The sequence below is a fragment of the Taudactylus pleione genome, unplaced genomic scaffold, assembly GCF_031769625.1.
Source record: "Taudactylus pleione unplaced genomic scaffold, aTauple2 ptg001975l, whole genome shotgun sequence".
In the NCBI taxonomy this organism is placed as follows: domain Eukaryota; kingdom Metazoa; phylum Chordata; class Amphibia; order Anura; family Myobatrachidae; genus Taudactylus; species Taudactylus pleione.
Window position 1 is genome coordinate 63,094 of NW_028286371.1, and position 17,376 is coordinate 80,469.

General features: G+C 33.2%; 13 non-coding genes across 13 annotated transcripts; all 13 read left to right on the plus strand.

Moving 5' to 3' along the window:
- The first annotated feature begins 867 nt into the window (after positions 1–867).
- Positions 868–940, plus strand: TRNAT-UGU (transfer RNA threonine (anticodon UGU)). The gene has a single exon. It is a non-coding gene; the product is annotated as a tRNA-Thr (tRNA).
- A 1,226-nt stretch (positions 941–2,166) lies between these two features.
- On the plus strand, positions 2,167–2,239 carry TRNAT-UGU (transfer RNA threonine (anticodon UGU)). Its single transcript has one exon. It is a non-coding gene; the product is annotated as a tRNA-Thr (tRNA).
- Positions 2,240–3,476: 1,237 nt separating this feature from the next.
- On the plus strand, positions 3,477–3,549 carry TRNAT-UGU (transfer RNA threonine (anticodon UGU)). The gene has a single exon. It is a non-coding gene; the product is annotated as a tRNA-Thr (tRNA).
- Positions 3,550–4,793: 1,244 nt separating this feature from the next.
- Positions 4,794–4,866, plus strand: TRNAT-UGU (transfer RNA threonine (anticodon UGU)). Its single transcript has one exon. It is a non-coding gene; the product is annotated as a tRNA-Thr (tRNA).
- Positions 4,867–6,091: 1,225 nt separating this feature from the next.
- On the plus strand, positions 6,092–6,164 carry TRNAT-UGU (transfer RNA threonine (anticodon UGU)). Its single transcript has one exon. It is a non-coding gene; the product is annotated as a tRNA-Thr (tRNA).
- A 1,237-nt stretch (positions 6,165–7,401) lies between these two features.
- TRNAT-UGU (transfer RNA threonine (anticodon UGU)) lies at positions 7,402–7,474 on the plus strand. Its single transcript has one exon. It is a non-coding gene; the product is annotated as a tRNA-Thr (tRNA).
- A 1,249-nt stretch (positions 7,475–8,723) lies between these two features.
- Positions 8,724–8,796, plus strand: TRNAT-UGU (transfer RNA threonine (anticodon UGU)). The gene has a single exon. It is a non-coding gene; the product is annotated as a tRNA-Thr (tRNA).
- A 1,225-nt stretch (positions 8,797–10,021) lies between these two features.
- Positions 10,022–10,094, plus strand: TRNAT-UGU (transfer RNA threonine (anticodon UGU)). Its single transcript has one exon. It is a non-coding gene; the product is annotated as a tRNA-Thr (tRNA).
- A 1,237-nt stretch (positions 10,095–11,331) lies between these two features.
- Positions 11,332–11,404, plus strand: TRNAT-UGU (transfer RNA threonine (anticodon UGU)). The gene has a single exon. It is a non-coding gene; the product is annotated as a tRNA-Thr (tRNA).
- A 1,249-nt stretch (positions 11,405–12,653) lies between these two features.
- On the plus strand, positions 12,654–12,726 carry TRNAT-UGU (transfer RNA threonine (anticodon UGU)). Its single transcript has one exon. It is a non-coding gene; the product is annotated as a tRNA-Thr (tRNA).
- Positions 12,727–13,952: 1,226 nt separating this feature from the next.
- Positions 13,953–14,025, plus strand: TRNAT-UGU (transfer RNA threonine (anticodon UGU)). The gene has a single exon. It is a non-coding gene; the product is annotated as a tRNA-Thr (tRNA).
- A 1,225-nt stretch (positions 14,026–15,250) lies between these two features.
- Positions 15,251–15,323, plus strand: TRNAT-UGU (transfer RNA threonine (anticodon UGU)). Its single transcript has one exon. It is a non-coding gene; the product is annotated as a tRNA-Thr (tRNA).
- Positions 15,324–16,549: 1,226 nt separating this feature from the next.
- Positions 16,550–16,622, plus strand: TRNAT-UGU (transfer RNA threonine (anticodon UGU)). The gene has a single exon. It is a non-coding gene; the product is annotated as a tRNA-Thr (tRNA).
- Positions 16,623–17,376: the final 754 nt, after the last annotated feature.

Here is a 17,376-nt window from a genome sequence, read left to right on the forward strand (position 1 = left end):
TTTCAAATCTTTTCTGGTAAATGTACTTTTTTCAATTACAATTGTTGTGTTTATGGTCATCTTAAGGTTCTTCAAGATTGCATTGCATAGAGCAGATTTCATCTTGTGCAATTGATACCAATATTTTGAACATAGGTGCCAATAGATATAACTGAAGGCTGATTTGAACATGTAAGCATATATACTCTACACGTGCAAGCACACTCAGGGTAATGACCACTAATGACTAGAAATAACTCTATAAAGATGTCCGGCTATAACATTTTGAAATAATTCTACCCTATGGATCCTAAAGTTGGAAAGCCATGGAAAGTATGACCAATTTTGGATCTCTATTATGTACACACCACACTAACATAAAACAGCTCATTTTAAAATGCATTTAAATAATTTGTTTCAAAGTGTCTCCCAGGTATGCCTCAATTATAGATATTGCATATATATCAGAATAGGCCATTTGAAAAGGATTCAACATCACAATAAATAGAACCAAGAGAATGAAAACAGTATACATAAGCCTACATTTTTAATTGTCATATTAGTGCTAAAGTATAATGAAAACCAAAGTTGAAGTGTTCCTTTATAAGGCAGGAGGATTAAATGTTTTGTTTTATGTTAACCTGGCCTCTCTCCTACAGCTCGTTAAGAAGTAAAGTAATACATTCCTAGTCCATTATAGATGACTACAACTACTTTGCCAATTTTATGTGACTGTCTTGATGCAATCTTGAAGAACCTTAAGATGACCATAAACACAACAATTGTAATTGAAAAAGTACATTTACCAGAAAAGTTTTGAAATTTGCTGCATATCAATTTCCATCCTCAACCAGACACCAAAATATGTATAAAATAACTTAACCAAGTGGATCCATAGCTCAGGGGTTAGAGCACTGGTCTTGTAAACCAGGGGTTGTGAGTTCAAATCTCACTGGGGCCTAATGTGTCATAATTTGCAGTAACCTATATTGCAATAGTCTGCTTTAGTATGCTAAATGAGAAGATGATGAATACACACACTTGTATAGCCAAATTGGAAAGACACATGTCACATTCAGTCTAACCTATTGAATGGTTTCAAGAGCATATTTGAAAACATTTGTGTTTTCTTTTATTGGACCAATTTCCTTCAAACTGAAACTCCCAGCATGGTTATTCACCATCATTATAAAATAAATATAAGAGATTTCCAATTGTTTAACTTTAAAAAGAGCATTTAAAGCTATGGAGCCACTTGGTTAAGTTATGTTATACACATTTTGGTGTCTGGTTGAGGATGGAAATTGATATACAGCAAATTTCAAATCTTTTCTGGTAAATGTACTTTTTTCAATTACAATTGTTGTGTTTATGGTCATCTTAAGGTTCTTCAAGATTGCATTGCATAGAGCAGATTTCATCTTGTGCAATTGATACCAATATTTTGAACATAGGTGCCAATAGATATAACTGAAGGCTGATTTGAACATGTAAGCATATATACTCTACACGTGCAAGCACACTCAGGGTAATGACCACTAATGACTAGAAATAACTCTATAAAGATGTCCGGCTATAACATTTTGAAATAATTCTACCCTATGGATCCTAAAGTTGGAAAGCCATGGAAAGTATGACCAATTTTGGATCTCTATTATGTACACACCACACTAACATAAAACAGCTCATTTTAAAATGCATTTAAATAATTTGTTTCAAAGTGTCTCCCAGGTATGCCTCAATTATAGATATTGCATATATATCAGAATAGGCCATTTGAAAAGGATTCAACATCACAATAAATAGAACCAAGAGAATGAAAACAGTATACATAAGCCTACATTTTTAATTGTCATATTAGTGCTAAAGTATAATGAAAACCAAAGTTGAAGTGTTCCTTTATAAGGCAGGAGGATTAAATGTTTTGTATTATGTTAACCTGGCCTCTCTCCTACAGCTCGTTAAGAAGTAAAGTAATACATTCCTAGTCCATTATAGATGACTACAACTACTTTGCCAATTTTATGTGACTGTCTTGATGCAATCTTGAAGAACCTTAAGATGACCATAAACACAACAATTGTAATTGAAAAAAGTACATTTACCAGAAAAGTTTTGAAATTTGCTGCATATCAATTTCCATCCTCAACCAGACACCAAAATGTGTATAAAATAACTTAACCAAGTGGCTCCATAGCTCAGGGGTTAGAGCACTGGTCTTGTAAACCAGGGGTTGTGAGTTCAAATCTCACTGGGGCCTAATGTGTCATAATTTGCAGTAACCTATATTGCAATAGTCTGCTTTAGTATGCTAAATGAGAAGATGATGAATACACACACTTGTATAGCCAAATTGGAAAGACACATATCGCATTCAGTCTAACCTATTGACTGGTTTCAAGAGCATATTTGAAAACATTTGTATTTTCTTTTATTGGACCAATTTCCTTCAAACTGAAACTCCCAGCATGGTTATTCACCATCATTATAAAATAAATATAAGAGATTTCCAATTGTTTAACTTTAAAAAGAGCATTTAAAGCTATGGAGCCACTTGGTTAAGTTATGTTATACACATTTTGGTGTCTGGTTGAGGATGGAAATTGATATACAGCAAATTTCAAATCTTTTCTGGTAAATGTACTTTTTTCAATTACAATTGTTGTGTTTATGGTCATCTTAAGGTTCTTCAAGATTGCATTGCATAGAGCAGATTTCATCTTGTGCAATTGATACCAATATTTTGAACATAGGTGCCAATAGATATAACTGAAGGCTGATTTGAACATGTAAGCATATATACTCTACACGTGCAAGCACACTCAGGGTAATGACCACTAATGACTACAAATAACTCTATAAAGATGTCCGGCTATAACATTTTGAAATAATTCTACCCTATGGATCCTAAAGTTGGAAAGCCATGGAAAGTATGACCAATTTTGGATCTCTATTATGTACACACCACACTAACATAAAACAGCTCATTTTAAAATGCATTTAAATAATTTGATTCAAAGTGTCTCCCAGGTATGCCTCAATTATAGATATTGCATATATATCAGAATAGGCCATTTGAAAAGGATTCAACATCACAATAAATAGAACCAAGAGAATGAAAACAGTATACATAAGCCTACATTTTTAATTGTCATATTAGTGCTAAAGTATAATGAAAACCAAAGTTGAAGTGTTCCTTTATATGGCAGGAGGATTAAATGTTTTGTTTTATGTTAACCTGGCCTCTCTCCTACAGCTCGTTAAGAAGTAAAGTAATACATTCCTAATCCATTATAGATGACTACAACTACTTTGCCAATTTTATGTGACTGTCTTGATGCAATCTTGAAGAACCTTAAGATGACCATAAACACAACAATTGTAATTGAAAAAAGTACATTTACCAGAAAAGTTTTGAAATTTGCTGTATATCAATTTCCATCCTCAACCACGTGTCAACCAGACACCAAAATGTGTATAAAATAACTTAACCAAGTGGCTCCATAGCTCAGGGGTTAGAGCACTGGTCTTGTAAACCAGGGGTCGTGAGTTCAAATCTCACTGGGGCCTAATGTGTCATTATTGTTACTGCTGCTAAAACTTGCAGCAACCTATATTGCAATAGTCTGCTTTAGTATGCTAAATGAGAAGATGATGAATACACACACTTGTATAGCCAAATTGGAAAGACACATATCGCACTCAGTCTAACCTATTGACTGGTTTCAAGAGCATATTTGAAAACATTTGTGTTTTCTTTTATTGGACCAATTTCCTTCAAACTGAAACTCCCAGCATGGTTATTCACCATCATTATAAAATACATATAAAAGATTTCCAATTGTTTAACTTTAAAAAGAGCATTTAAAGCTATGGAGCCACTTGGTTAAGTTATGTTATACACATTTTGGTGTCTGGTTGAGGATGGAAATTGATATACAGCAAATTTCAAATCTTTTCTGGTAAATGTACTTTTTTCAATTACAATTGTTGTGTTTATGGTCATCTTAAGGTTCTTCAAGATTGCATTGCATAGAGCAGATTTCATCTTGTGCAATTGATACCAATATTTTGAACATAGGTGCCAATAGATATAACTGAAGGCTGATTTGAACATGTAAGCATATATACTCTACACGTGCAAGCACACTCAGGGTAATGACCACTAATGACTAGAAATAACTCTATAAAGATGTCCGGCTATAACATTTTGAAATAATTCTACCCTATGGATCCTAAAGTTGGAAAGCCATGGAAAGTATGACCAATTTTGGATCTCTATTATGTACACACCACACTAACATAAAACAGCTCATTTTAAAATGCATTTAAATAATTTGATTCAAAGTGTCTCCCAGGTATGCCTCAATTATAGATATTGCATATATATCAGAATAGGCCATTTGAAAAGGATTCAATATCACAATAAATAGAACCAAGAGAATGAAAACAGTATACATAAGCCTACATTTTTAATTGTCATATTAGTGCTAAAGTATAATGAAAACCAAAGTTGAAGTGTTCCTTTATAAGGCAGGAGGATTAAATGTTTTGTATTATGTTAACCTGGCCTCTCTCCTACAGCTCGTTAAGAAGTAAAGTAATACATTCCTAGTCCATTATAGATGACTACAACTACTTTGCCAATTTTATGTGACTGTCTTGATGCAATCTTGAAGAACCTTAAGATGACCATAAACACAACAATTGTAATTGAAAAAAGTACATTTACCAGAAAAGTTTTGAAATTTGCTGCATATCAATTTCCATCCTCAACCAGACACCAAAATGTGTATAAAATAACTTAACCAAGTGGCTCCATAGCTCAGGGGTTAGAGCACTGGTCTTGTAAACCAGGGGTTGTGAGTTCAAATCTCACTGGGGCCTAATGTGTCATAATTTGCAGTAACCTATATTGCAATAGTCTGCTTTAGTATGCTAAATGAGAAGATGATGAATACACACACTTGTATAGCCAAATTGGAAAGACACATGTCACATTCAGTCTAACCTATTGAATGGTTTCAAGAGCATATTTGAAAACATTTGTGTTTTCTTTTATTGGACCAATTTCCTTCAAACTGAAACTCCCAGCATGGTTATTCACCATCATTATAAAATAAATATAAGAGATTTCCAATTGTTTAACTTTAAAAAGAGCATTTAAAGCTATGGAGCCACTTGGTTAAGTTATGTTATACACATTTTGGTGTCTGGTTGAGGATGGAAATTGATATACAGCAAATTTCAAATCTTTTCTGGTAAATGTACTTTTTTCAATTACAATTGTTGTGTTTATGGTCATCTTAAGGTTCTTCAAGATTGCATTGCATAGAGCAGATTTCATCTTGTGCAATTGATACCAATATTTTGAACATAGGTGCCAATAGATATAACTGAAGGCTGATTTGAACATGTAAGCATATATACTCTACACGTGCAAGCACACTCAGGGTAATGACCACTAATGACTAGAAATAACTCTATAAAGATGTCCGGCTATAACATTTTGAAATAATTCTACCCTATGGATCCTAAAGTTGGAAAGCCATGGAAAGTATGACCAATTTTGGATCTCTATTATGTACACACCACACTAACATAAAACAGCTCATTTTAAAATGCATTTAAATAATTTGTTTCAAAGTGTCTCCCAGGTATGCCTCAATTATAGATATTGCATATATATCAGAATAGGCCATTTGAAAAGGATTCAACATCACAATAAATAGAACCAAGAGAATGAAAACAGTATACATAAGCCTACATTTTTAATTGTCATATTAGTGCTAAAGTATAATGAAAACCAAAGTTGAAGTGTTCCTTTATAAGGCAGGAGGATTAAATGTTTTGTTTTATGTTAACCTGGCCTCTCTCCTACAGCTCGTTAAGAAGTAAAGTAATACATTCCTAGTCCATTATAGATGACTACAACTACTTTGCCAATTTTATGTGACTGTCTTGATGCAATCTTGAAGAACCTTAAGATGACCATAAACACAACAATTGTAATTGAAAAAGTACATTTACCAGAAAAGTTTTGAAATTTGCTGCATATCAATTTCCATCCTCAACCAGACACCAAAATATGTATAAAATAACTTAACCAAGTGGATCCATAGCTCAGGGGTTAGAGCACTGGTCTTGTAAACCAGGGGTTGTGAGTTCAAATCTCACTGGGGCCTAATGTGTCATAATTTGCAGTAACCTATATTGCAATAGTCTGCTTTAGTATGCTAAATGAGAAGATGATGAATACACACACTTGTATAGCCAAATTGGAAAGACACATATCGCATTCAGTCTAACCTATTGACTGGTTTCAAGAGCATATTTGAAAACATTTGTATTTTCTTTTATTGGACCAATTTCCTTCAAACTGAAACTCCCAGCATGGTTATTCACCATCATTATAAAATAAATATAAGAGATTTCCAATTGTTTAACTTTAAAAAGAGCATTTAAAGCTATGGAGCCACTTGGTTAAGTTATGTTATACACATTTTGGTGTCTGGTTGAGGATGGAAATTGATATACAGCAAATTTCAAATCTTTTCTGGTAAATGTACTTTTTTCAATTACAATTGTTGTGTTTATGGTCATCTTAAGGTTCTTCAAGATTGCATTGCATAGAGCAGATTTCATCTTGTGCAATTGATACCAATATTTTGAACATAGGTGCCAATAGATATAACTGAAGGCTGATTTGAACATGTAAGCATATATACTCTACACGTGCAAGCACACTCAGGGTAATGACCACTAATGACTACAAATAACTCTATAAAGATGTCCGGCTATAACATTTTGAAATAATTCTACCCTATGGATCCTAAAGTTGGAAAGCCATGGAAAGTATGACCAATTTTGGATCTCTATTATGTACACACCACACTAACATAAAACAGCTCATTTTAAAATGCATTTAAATAATTTGATTCAAAGTGTCTCCCAGGTATGCCTCAATTATAGATATTGCATATATATCAGAATAGGCCATTTGAAAAGGATTCAACATCACAATAAATAGAACCAAGAGAATGAAAACAGTATACATAAGCCTACATTTTTAATTGTCATATTAGTGCTAAAGTATAATGAAAACCAAAGTTGAAGTGTTCCTTTATATGGCAGGAGGATTAAATGTTTTGTTTTATGTTAACCTGGCCTCTCTCCTACAGCTCGTTAAGAAGTAAAGTAATACATTCCTAATCCATTATAGATGACTACAACTACTTTGCCAATTTTATGTGACTGTCTTGATGCAATCTTGAAGAACCTTAAGATGACCATAAACACAACAATTGTAATTGAAAAAAGTACATTTACCAGAAAAGTTTTGAAATTTGCTGTATATCAATTTCCATCCTCAACCACGTGTCAACCAGACACCAAAATGTGTATAAAATAACTTAACCAAGTGGCTCCATAGCTCAGGGGTTAGAGCACTGGTCTTGTAAACCAGGGGTCGTGAGTTCAAATCTCACTGGGGCCTAATGTGTCATTATTGTTACTGCTGCTAAAACTTAATTTGCAGCAACCTATATTGCAATAGTCTGCTTTAGTATGCTAAATGAGAAGATGATGAATACACACACTTGTATAGCCAAATTGGAAAGACACATATCGCACTCAGTCTAACCTATTGACTGGTTTCAAGAGCATATTTGAAAACATTTGTGTTTTCTTTTATTGGACCAATTTCCTTCAAACTGAAACTCCCAGCATGGTTATTCACCATCATTATAAAATACATATAAAAGATTTCCAATTGTTTAACTTTAAAAAGAGCATTTAAAGCTATGGAGCCACTTGGTTAAGTTATGTTATACACATTTTGGTGTCTGGTTGAGGATGGAAATTGATATACAGCAAATTTCAAATCTTTTCTGGTAAATGTACTTTTTTCAATTACAATTGTTGTGTTTATGGTCATCTTAAGGTTCTTCAAGATTGCATTGCATAGAGCAGATTTCATCTTGTGCAATTGATACCAATATTTTGAACATAGGTGCCAATAGATATAACTGAAGGCTGATTTGAACATGTAAGCATATATACTCTACACGTGCAAGCACACTCAGGGTAATGACCACTAATGAATACAAATAACTCTATAAAGATGTCCGGCTATAACATTTTGAAATAATTCTACCCTATGGATCCTAAAGTTGGAAAGCCATGGAAAGTATGACCAATTTTGGATCTCTATTATGTACACACCACACTAACATAAAACAGCTCATTTTAAAATGCATTTAAATAATTTGATTCAAAGTGTCTCCCAGGTATGCCTCAATTATAGATATTGCATATATATCAGAATAGGCCATTTGAAAAGGATTCAATATCACAATAAATAGAACCAAGAGAATGAAAACAGTATACATAAGCCTACATTTTTAATTGTCATATTAGTGCTAAAGTATAATGAAAACCAAAGTTGAAGTGTTCCTTTATAAGGCAGGAGGATTAAATGTTTTGTATTATGTTAACCTGGCCTCTCTCCTACAGCTCGTTAAGAAGTAAAGTAATACATTCCTAGTCCATTATAGATGACTACAACTACTTTGCCAATTTTATGTGACTGTCTTGATGCAATCTTGAAGAACCTTAAGATGACCATAAACACAACAATTGTAATTGAAAAAAGTACATTTACCAGAAAAGTTTTGAAATTTGCTGCATATCAATTTCCATCCTCAACCAGACACCAAAATGTGTATAAAATAACTTAACCAAGTGGCTCCATAGCTCAGGGGTTAGAGCACTGGTCTTGTAAACCAGGGGTTGTGAGTTCAAATCTCACTGGGGCCTAATGTGTCATAATTTGCAGTAACCTATATTGCAATAGTCTGCTTTAGTATGCTAAATGAGAAGATGATGAATACACACACTTGTATAGCCAAATTGGATAGACACATGTCGCATTCAGTCTAACCTATTGAATGGTTTCAAGAGCATATTTGAAAACATTTGTGTTTTCTTTTATTGGACCAATTTCCTTCAAACTGAAACTCCCAGCATGGTTATTCACCATCATTATAAAATAAATATAAGAGATTTCCAATTGTTTAACTTTAAAAAGAGCATTTAAAGCTATGGAGCCACTTGGTTAAGTTATGTTATACACATTTTGGTGTCTGGTTGAGGATGGAAATTGATATACAGCAAATTTCAAATCTTTTCTGGTAAATGTACTTTTTTCAATTACAATTGTTGTGTTTATGGTCATCTTAAGGTTCTTCAAGATTGCATTGCATAGAGCAGATTTCATCTTGTGCAATTGATACCAATATTTTGAACATAGGTGCCAATAGATATAACTGAAGGCTGATTTGAACATGTAAGCATATATACTCTACACGTGCAAGCACACTCAGGGTAATGACCACTAATGACTAGAAATAACTCTATAAAGATGTCCGGCTATAACATTTTGAAATAATTCTACCCTATGGATCCTAAAGTTGGAAAGCCATGGAAAGTATGACCAATTTTGGATCTCTATTATGTACACACCACACTAACATAAAACAGCTCATTTTAAAATGCATTTAAATAATTTGTTTCAAAGTGTCTCCCAGGTATGCCTCAATTATAGATATTGCATATATATCAGAATAGGCCATTTGAAAAGGATTCAACATCACAATAAATAGAACCAAGAGAATGAAAACAGTATACATAAGCCTACATTTTTAATTGTCATATTAGTGCTAAAGTATAATGAAAACCAAAGTTGAAGTGTTCCTTTATAAGGCAGGAGGATTAAATGTTTTGTTTTATGTTAACCTGGCCTCTCTCCTACAGCTCGTTAAGAAGTAAAGTAATACATTCCTAGTCCATTATAGATGACTACAACTACTTTGCCAATTTTATGTGACTGTCTTGATGCAATCTTGAAGAACCTTAAGATGACCATAAACACAACAATTGTAATTGAAAAAGTACATTTACCAGAAAAGTTTTGAAATTTGCTGCATATCAATTTCCATCCTCAACCAGACACCAAAATATGTATAAAATAACTTAACCAAGTGGATCCATAGCTCAGGGGTTAGAGCACTGGTCTTGTAAACCAGGGGTTGTGAGTTCAAATCTCACTGGGGCCTAATGTGTCATAATTTGCAGTAACCTATATTGCAATAGTCTGCTTTAGTATGCTAAATGAGAAGATGATGAATACACACACTTGTATAGCCAAATTGGAAAGACACATATCGCATTCAGTCTAACCTATTGACTGGTTTCAAGAGCATATTTGAAAACATTTGTATTTTCTTTTATTGGACCAATTTCCTTCAAACTGAAACTCCCAGCATGGTTATTCACCATCATTATAAAATAAATATAAGAGATTTCCAATTGTTTAACTTTAAAAAGAGCATTTAAAGCTATGGAGCCACTTGGTTAAGTTATGTTATACACATTTTGGTGTCTGGTTGAGGATGGAAATTGATATACAGCAAATTTCAAATCTTTTCTGGTAAATGTACTTTTTTCAATTACAATTGTTGTGTTTATGGTCATCTTAAGGTTCTTCAAGATTGCATTGCATAGAGCAGATTTCATCTTGTGCAATTGATACCAATATTTTGAACATAGGTGCCAATAGATATAACTGAAGGCTGATTTGAACATGTAAGCATATATACTCTACACGTGCAAGCACACTCAGGGTAATGACCACTAATGACTACAAATAACTCTATAAAGATGTCCGGCTATAACATTTTGAAATAATTCTACCCTATGGATCCTAAAGTTGGAAAGCCATGGAAAGTATGACCAATTTTGGATCTCTATTATGTACACACCACACTAACATAAAACAGCTCATTTTAAAATGCATTTAAATAATTTGATTCAAAGTGTCTCCCAGGTATGCCTCAATTATAGATATTGCATATATATCAGAATAGGCCATTTGAAAAGGATTCAACATCACAATAAATAGAACCAAGAGAATGAAAACAGTATACATAAGCCTACATTTTTAATTGTCATATTAGTGCTAAAGTATAATGAAAACCAAAGTTGAAGTGTTCCTTTATATGGCAGGAGGATTAAATGTTTTGTTTTATGTTAACCTGGCCTCTCTCCTACAGCTCGTTAAGAAGTAAAGTAATACATTCCTAATCCATTATAGATGACTACAACTACTTTGCCAATTTTATGTGACTGTCTTGATGCAATCTTGAAGAACCTTAAGATGACCATAAACACAACAATTGTAATTGAAAAAAGTACATTTACCAGAAAAGTTTTGAAATTTGCTGTATATCAATTTCCATCCTCAACCACGTGTCAACCAGACACCAAAATGTGTATAAAATAACTTAACCAAGTGGCTCCATAGCTCAGGGGTTAGAGCACTGGTCTTGTAAACCAGGGGTCGTGAGTTCAAATCTCACTGGGGCCTAATGTGTCATTATTGTTACTGCTGCTAAAACTTAATTTGCAGCAACCTATATTGCAATAGTCTGCTTTAGTATGCTAAATGAGAAGATGATGAATACACACACTTGTATAGCCAAATTGGAAAGACACATATCGCACTCAGTCTAACCTATTGACTGGTTTCAAGAGCATATTTGAAAACATTTGTGTTTTCTTTTATTGGACCAATTTCCTTCAAACTGAAACTCCCAGCATGGTTATTCACCATCATTATAAAATACATATAAAAGATTTCCAATTGTTTAACTTTAAAAAGAGCATTTAAAGCTATGGAGCCACTTGGTTAAGTTATGTTATACACATTTTGGTGTCTGGTTGAGGATGGAAATTGATATACAGCAAATTTCAAATCTTTTCTGGTAAATGTACTTTTTTCAATTACAATTGTTGTGTTTATGGTCATCTTAAGGTTCTTCAAGATTGCATTGCATAGAGCAGATTTCATCTTGTGCAATTGATACCAATATTTTGAACATAGGTGCCAATAGATATAACTGAAGGCTGATTTGAACATGTAAGCATATATACTCTACACGTGCAAGCACACTCAGGGTAATGACCACTAATGAATACAAATAACTCTATAAAGATGTCCGGCTATAACATTTTGAAATAATTCTACCCTATGGATCCTAAAGTTGGAAAGCCATGGAAAGTATGACCAATTTTGGATCTCTATTATGTACACACCACACTAACATAAAACAGCTCATTTTAAAATGCATTTAAATAATTTGATTCAAAGTGTCTCCCAGGTATGCCTCAATTATAGATATTGCATATATATCAGAATAGGCCATTTGAAAAGGATTCAATATCACAATAAATAGAACCAAGAGAATGAAAACAGTATACATAAGCCTACATTTTTAATTGTCATATTAGTGCTAAAGTATAATGAAAACCAAAGTTGAAGTGTTCCTTTATAAGGCAGGAGGATTAAATGTTTTGTATTATGTTAACCTGGCCTCTCTCCTACAGCTCGTTAAGAAGTAAAGTAATACATTCCTAGTCCATTATAGATGACTACAACTACTTTGCCAATTTTATGTGACTGTCTTGATGCAATCTTGAAGAACCTTAAGATGACCATAAACACAACAATTGTAATTGAAAAAAGTACATTTACCAGAAAAGTTTTGAAATTTGCTGCATATCAATTTCCATCCTCAACCAGACACCAAAATGTGTATAAAATAACTTAACCAAGTGGCTCCATAGCTCAGGGGTTAGAGCACTGGTCTTGTAAACCAGGGGTTGTGAGTTCAAATCTCACTGGGGCCTAATGTGTCATAATTTGCAGTAACCTATATTGCAATAGTCTGCTTTAGTATGCTAAATGAGAAGATGATGAATACACACACTTGTATAGCCAAATTGGATAGACACATGTCGCATTCAGTCTAACCTATTGAATGGTTTCAAGAGCATATTTGAAAACATTTGTGTTTTCTTTTATTGGACCAATTTCCTTCAAACTGAAACTCCCAGCATGGTTATTCACCATCATTATAAAATAAATATAAGAGATTTCCAATTGTTTAACTTTAAAAAGAGCATTTAAAGCTATGGAGCCACTTGGTTAAGTTATGTTATACACATTTTGGTGTCTGGTTGAGGATGGAAATTGATATACAGCAAATTTCAAATCTTTTCTGGTAAATGTACTTTTTTCAATTACAATTGTTGTGTTTATGGTCATCTTAAGGTTCTTCAAGATTGCATTGCATAGAGCAGATTTCATCTTGTGCAATTGATACCAATATTTTGAACATAGGTGCCAATAGATATAACTGAAGGCTGATTTGAACATGTAAGCATATATACTCTACACGTGCAAGCACACTCAGGGTAATGACCACTAATGACTACAAATAACTCTATAAAGATGTCCGGCTATAACATTTTGAAATAATTCTACCCTATGGATCCTAAAGTTGGAAAGCCATGGAAAGTATGACCAATTTTGGATCTCTATTATGTACACACCACACTAACATAAAACAGCTCATTTTAAAATGCATTTAAATAATTTGTTTCAAAGTGTCTCCCAGGTATGCCTCAATTATAGATATTGCATATATATCAGAATAGGCCATTTGAAAAGGATTCAATATCACAATAAATAGAACCAAGAGAATGAAAACAGTATACATAAGCCTACATTTTTAATTGTCATATTAGTGCTAAAGTATAATGAAAACCAAAGTTGAAGTGTTCCTTTATAAGGCAGGAGGATTAAATGTTTTGTATTATGTTAACCTGGCCTCTCTCCTACAGCTCGTTAAGAAGTAAAGTAATACATTCCTAGTCCATTATAGATGACTACAACTACTTTGCCAATTTTATGTGACTGTCTTGATGCAATCTTGAAGAACCTTAAGATGACCATAAACACAACAATTGTAATTGAAAAAAGTACATTTACCAGAAAAGTTTTGAAATTTGCTGCATATCAATTTCCATCCTCAACCAGACACCAAAATGTGTATAAAATAACTTAACCAAGTGGCTCCATAGCTCAGGGGTTAGAGCACTGGTCTTGTAAACCAGGGGTTGTGAGTTCAAATCTCACTGTGGCCTAATGTGTCATAATTTGCAGTAACCTATATTGCAATAGTCTGCTTTAGTATGCTAAATGAGAAGATGATGAATACACACACTTGTATAGCCAAATTGGATAGACACATGTCGCATTCAGTCTAACCTATTGAATGGTTTCAAGAGCATATTTGAAAACATTTGTGTTTTCTTTTATTGGACCAATTTCCTTCAAACTGAAACTCCCAGCATGGTTATTCACCATCATTATAAAATAAATATAAGAGATTTCCAATTGTTTAACTTTAAAAAGAGCATTTAAAGCTATGGAGCCACTTGGTTAAGTTATGTTATACACATTTTGGTGTCTGGTTGAGGATGGAAATTGATATACAGCAAATTTCAAATCTTTTCTGGTAAATGTACTTTTTTCAATTACAATTGTTGTGTTTATGGTCATCTTAAGGTTCTTCAAGATTGCATTGCATAGAGCAGATTTCATCTTGTGCAATTGATACCAATATTTTGAACATAGGTGCCAATAGATATAACTGAAGGCTGATTTGAACATGTAAGCATATATACTCTACACGTGCAAGCACACTCAGGGTAATGACCACTAATGACTACAAATAACTCTATAAAGATGTCCGGCTATAACATTTTGAAATAATTCTACCCTATGGATCCTAAAGTTGGAAAGCCATGGAAAGTATGACCAATTTTGGATCTCTATTATGTACACACCACACTAACATAAAACAGCTCATTTTAAAATGCATTTAAATAATTTGATTCAAAGTGTCTCCCAGGTATGCCTCAATTATAGATATTGCATATATATCAGAATAGGCCATTTGAAAAGGATTCAATATCACAATAAATAGAACCAAGAGAATGAAAACAGTATACATAAGCCTACATTTTTAATTGTCATATTAGTGCTAAAGTATAATGAAAACCAAAGTTGAAGTGTTCCTTTATAAGGCAGGAGGATTAAATGTTTTGTATTATGTTAACCTGGCCTCTCTCCTACAGCTCGTTAAGAAGTAAAGTAATACATTCCTAGTCCATTATAGATGACTACAACTACTTTGCCAATTTTATGTGACTGTCTTGATGCAATCTTGAAGAACCTTAAGATGACCATAAACACAACAATTGTAATTGAAAAAGTACATTTACCAGAAAAGTTTTGAAATTTGCTGCATATCAATTTCCATCCTCAACCAGACACCAAAATATGTATAAAATAACTTAACCAAGTGGATCCATAGCTCAGGGGTTAGAGCACTGGTCTTGTAAACCAGGGGTTGTGAGTTCAAATCTCACTGGGGCCTAATGTGTCATAATTTGCAGTAACCTATATTGCAATAGTCTGCTTTAGTATGCTAAATGAGAAGATGATGAATACACACACTTGTATAGCCAAATTGGAAAGACACATATCGCATTCAGTCTAACCTATTGACTGGTTTCAAGAGCATATTTGAAAACATTTGTATTTTCTTTTATTGGACCAATTTCCTTCAAACTGAAACTCCCAGCATGGTTATTCACCATCATTATAAAATAAATATAAGAGATTTCCAATTGTTTAACTTTAAAAAGAGCATTTAAAGCTATGGAGCCACTTGGTTAAGTTATGTTATACACATTTTGGTGTCTGGTTGAGGATGGAAATTGATATACAGCAAATTTCAAATCTTTTCTGGTAAATGTACTTTTTTCAATTACAATTGTTGTGTTTATGGTCATCTTAAGGTTCTTCAAGATTGCATTGCATAGAGCAGATTTCATCTTGTGCAATTGATACCAATATTTTGAACATAGGTGCCAATAGATATAACTGAAGGCTGATTTGAACATGTAAGCATATATACTCTACACGTGCAAGCACACTCAGGGTAATGACCACTAATGACTACAAATAACTCTATAAAGATGTCCGGCTATAACATTTTGAAATAATTCTACCCTATGGATCCTAAAGTTGGAAAGCCATGGAAAGTATGACCAATTTTGGATCTCTATTATGTACACACCACACTAACATAAAACAGCTCATTTTAAAATGCATTTAAATAATTTGATTCAAAGTGTCTCCCAGGTATGCCTCAATTATAGATATTGCATATATATCAGAATAGGCCATTTGAAAAGGATTCAACATCACAATAAATAGAACCAAGAGAATGAAAACAGTATACATAAGCCTACATTTTTAATTGTCATATTAGTGCTAAAGTATAATGAAAACCAAAGTTGAAGTGTTCCTTTATATGGCAGGAGGATTAAATGTTTTGTTTTATGTTAACCTGGCCTCTCTCCTACAGCTCGTTAAGAAGTAAAGTAATACATTCCTAGTCCATTATAGATGACTACAACTACTTTGCCAATTTTATGTGACTGTCTTGATGCAATCTTGAAGAACCTTAAGATGACCATAAACACAACAATTGTAATTGAAAAAAGTACATTTACCAGAAAAGTTTTGAAATTTGCTGCATATCAATTTCCATCCTCAACCAGACACTAAAATGTGTATAAAATAACTTAACCAAGTGGCTCCATAGCTCAGGGGTTAGAGCACTGGTCTTGTAAACCAGGGGTTGTGAGTTCAAATCTCACTGGGGCCTAATGTGTCATAATTTGCAGTAACCTATATTGCAATAGTCTGCTTTAGTATGCTAAATGAGAAGATGATGAATACACACACTTGTATAGCCAAATTGGATAGACACATGTCGCATTCAGTCTAACCTATTGAATGGTTTCAAGAGCATATTTGAAAACATTTGTGTTTTCTTTTATTGGACCAATTTCCTTCAAACTGAAACTCCCAGCATGGTTATTCACCATCATTATAAAATAAATATAAGAGATTTCCAATTGTTTAACTTTAAAAAGAGCATTTAAAGCTATGGAGCCACTTGGTTAAGTTATGTTATACACATTTTGGTGTCTGGTTGAGGATGGAAATTGATATACAGCAAATTTCAAATCTTTTCTGGTAAATGTACTTTTTTCAATTACAATTGTTGTGTTTATGGTCATCTTAAGGTTCTTCAAGATTGCATTGCATAGAGCAGATTTCATCTTGTGCAATTGATACCAATATTTTGAACATAGGTGCCAATAGATATAACTGAAGGCTGATTTGAACATGTAAGCATATATACTCTACACGTGCAAGCACACTCAGGGTAATGACCACTAATGACTACAAATAACTCTATAAAGATGTCCGGCTATAACATTTTGAAATAATTCTACCCTATGGATCCTAAAGTTGGAAAGCCATGGAAAGTATGACCAATTTTGGATCTCTATTATGTACACACCACACTAACATAAAACAGCTCATTTTAAAATGCATTTAAATAATTTGTT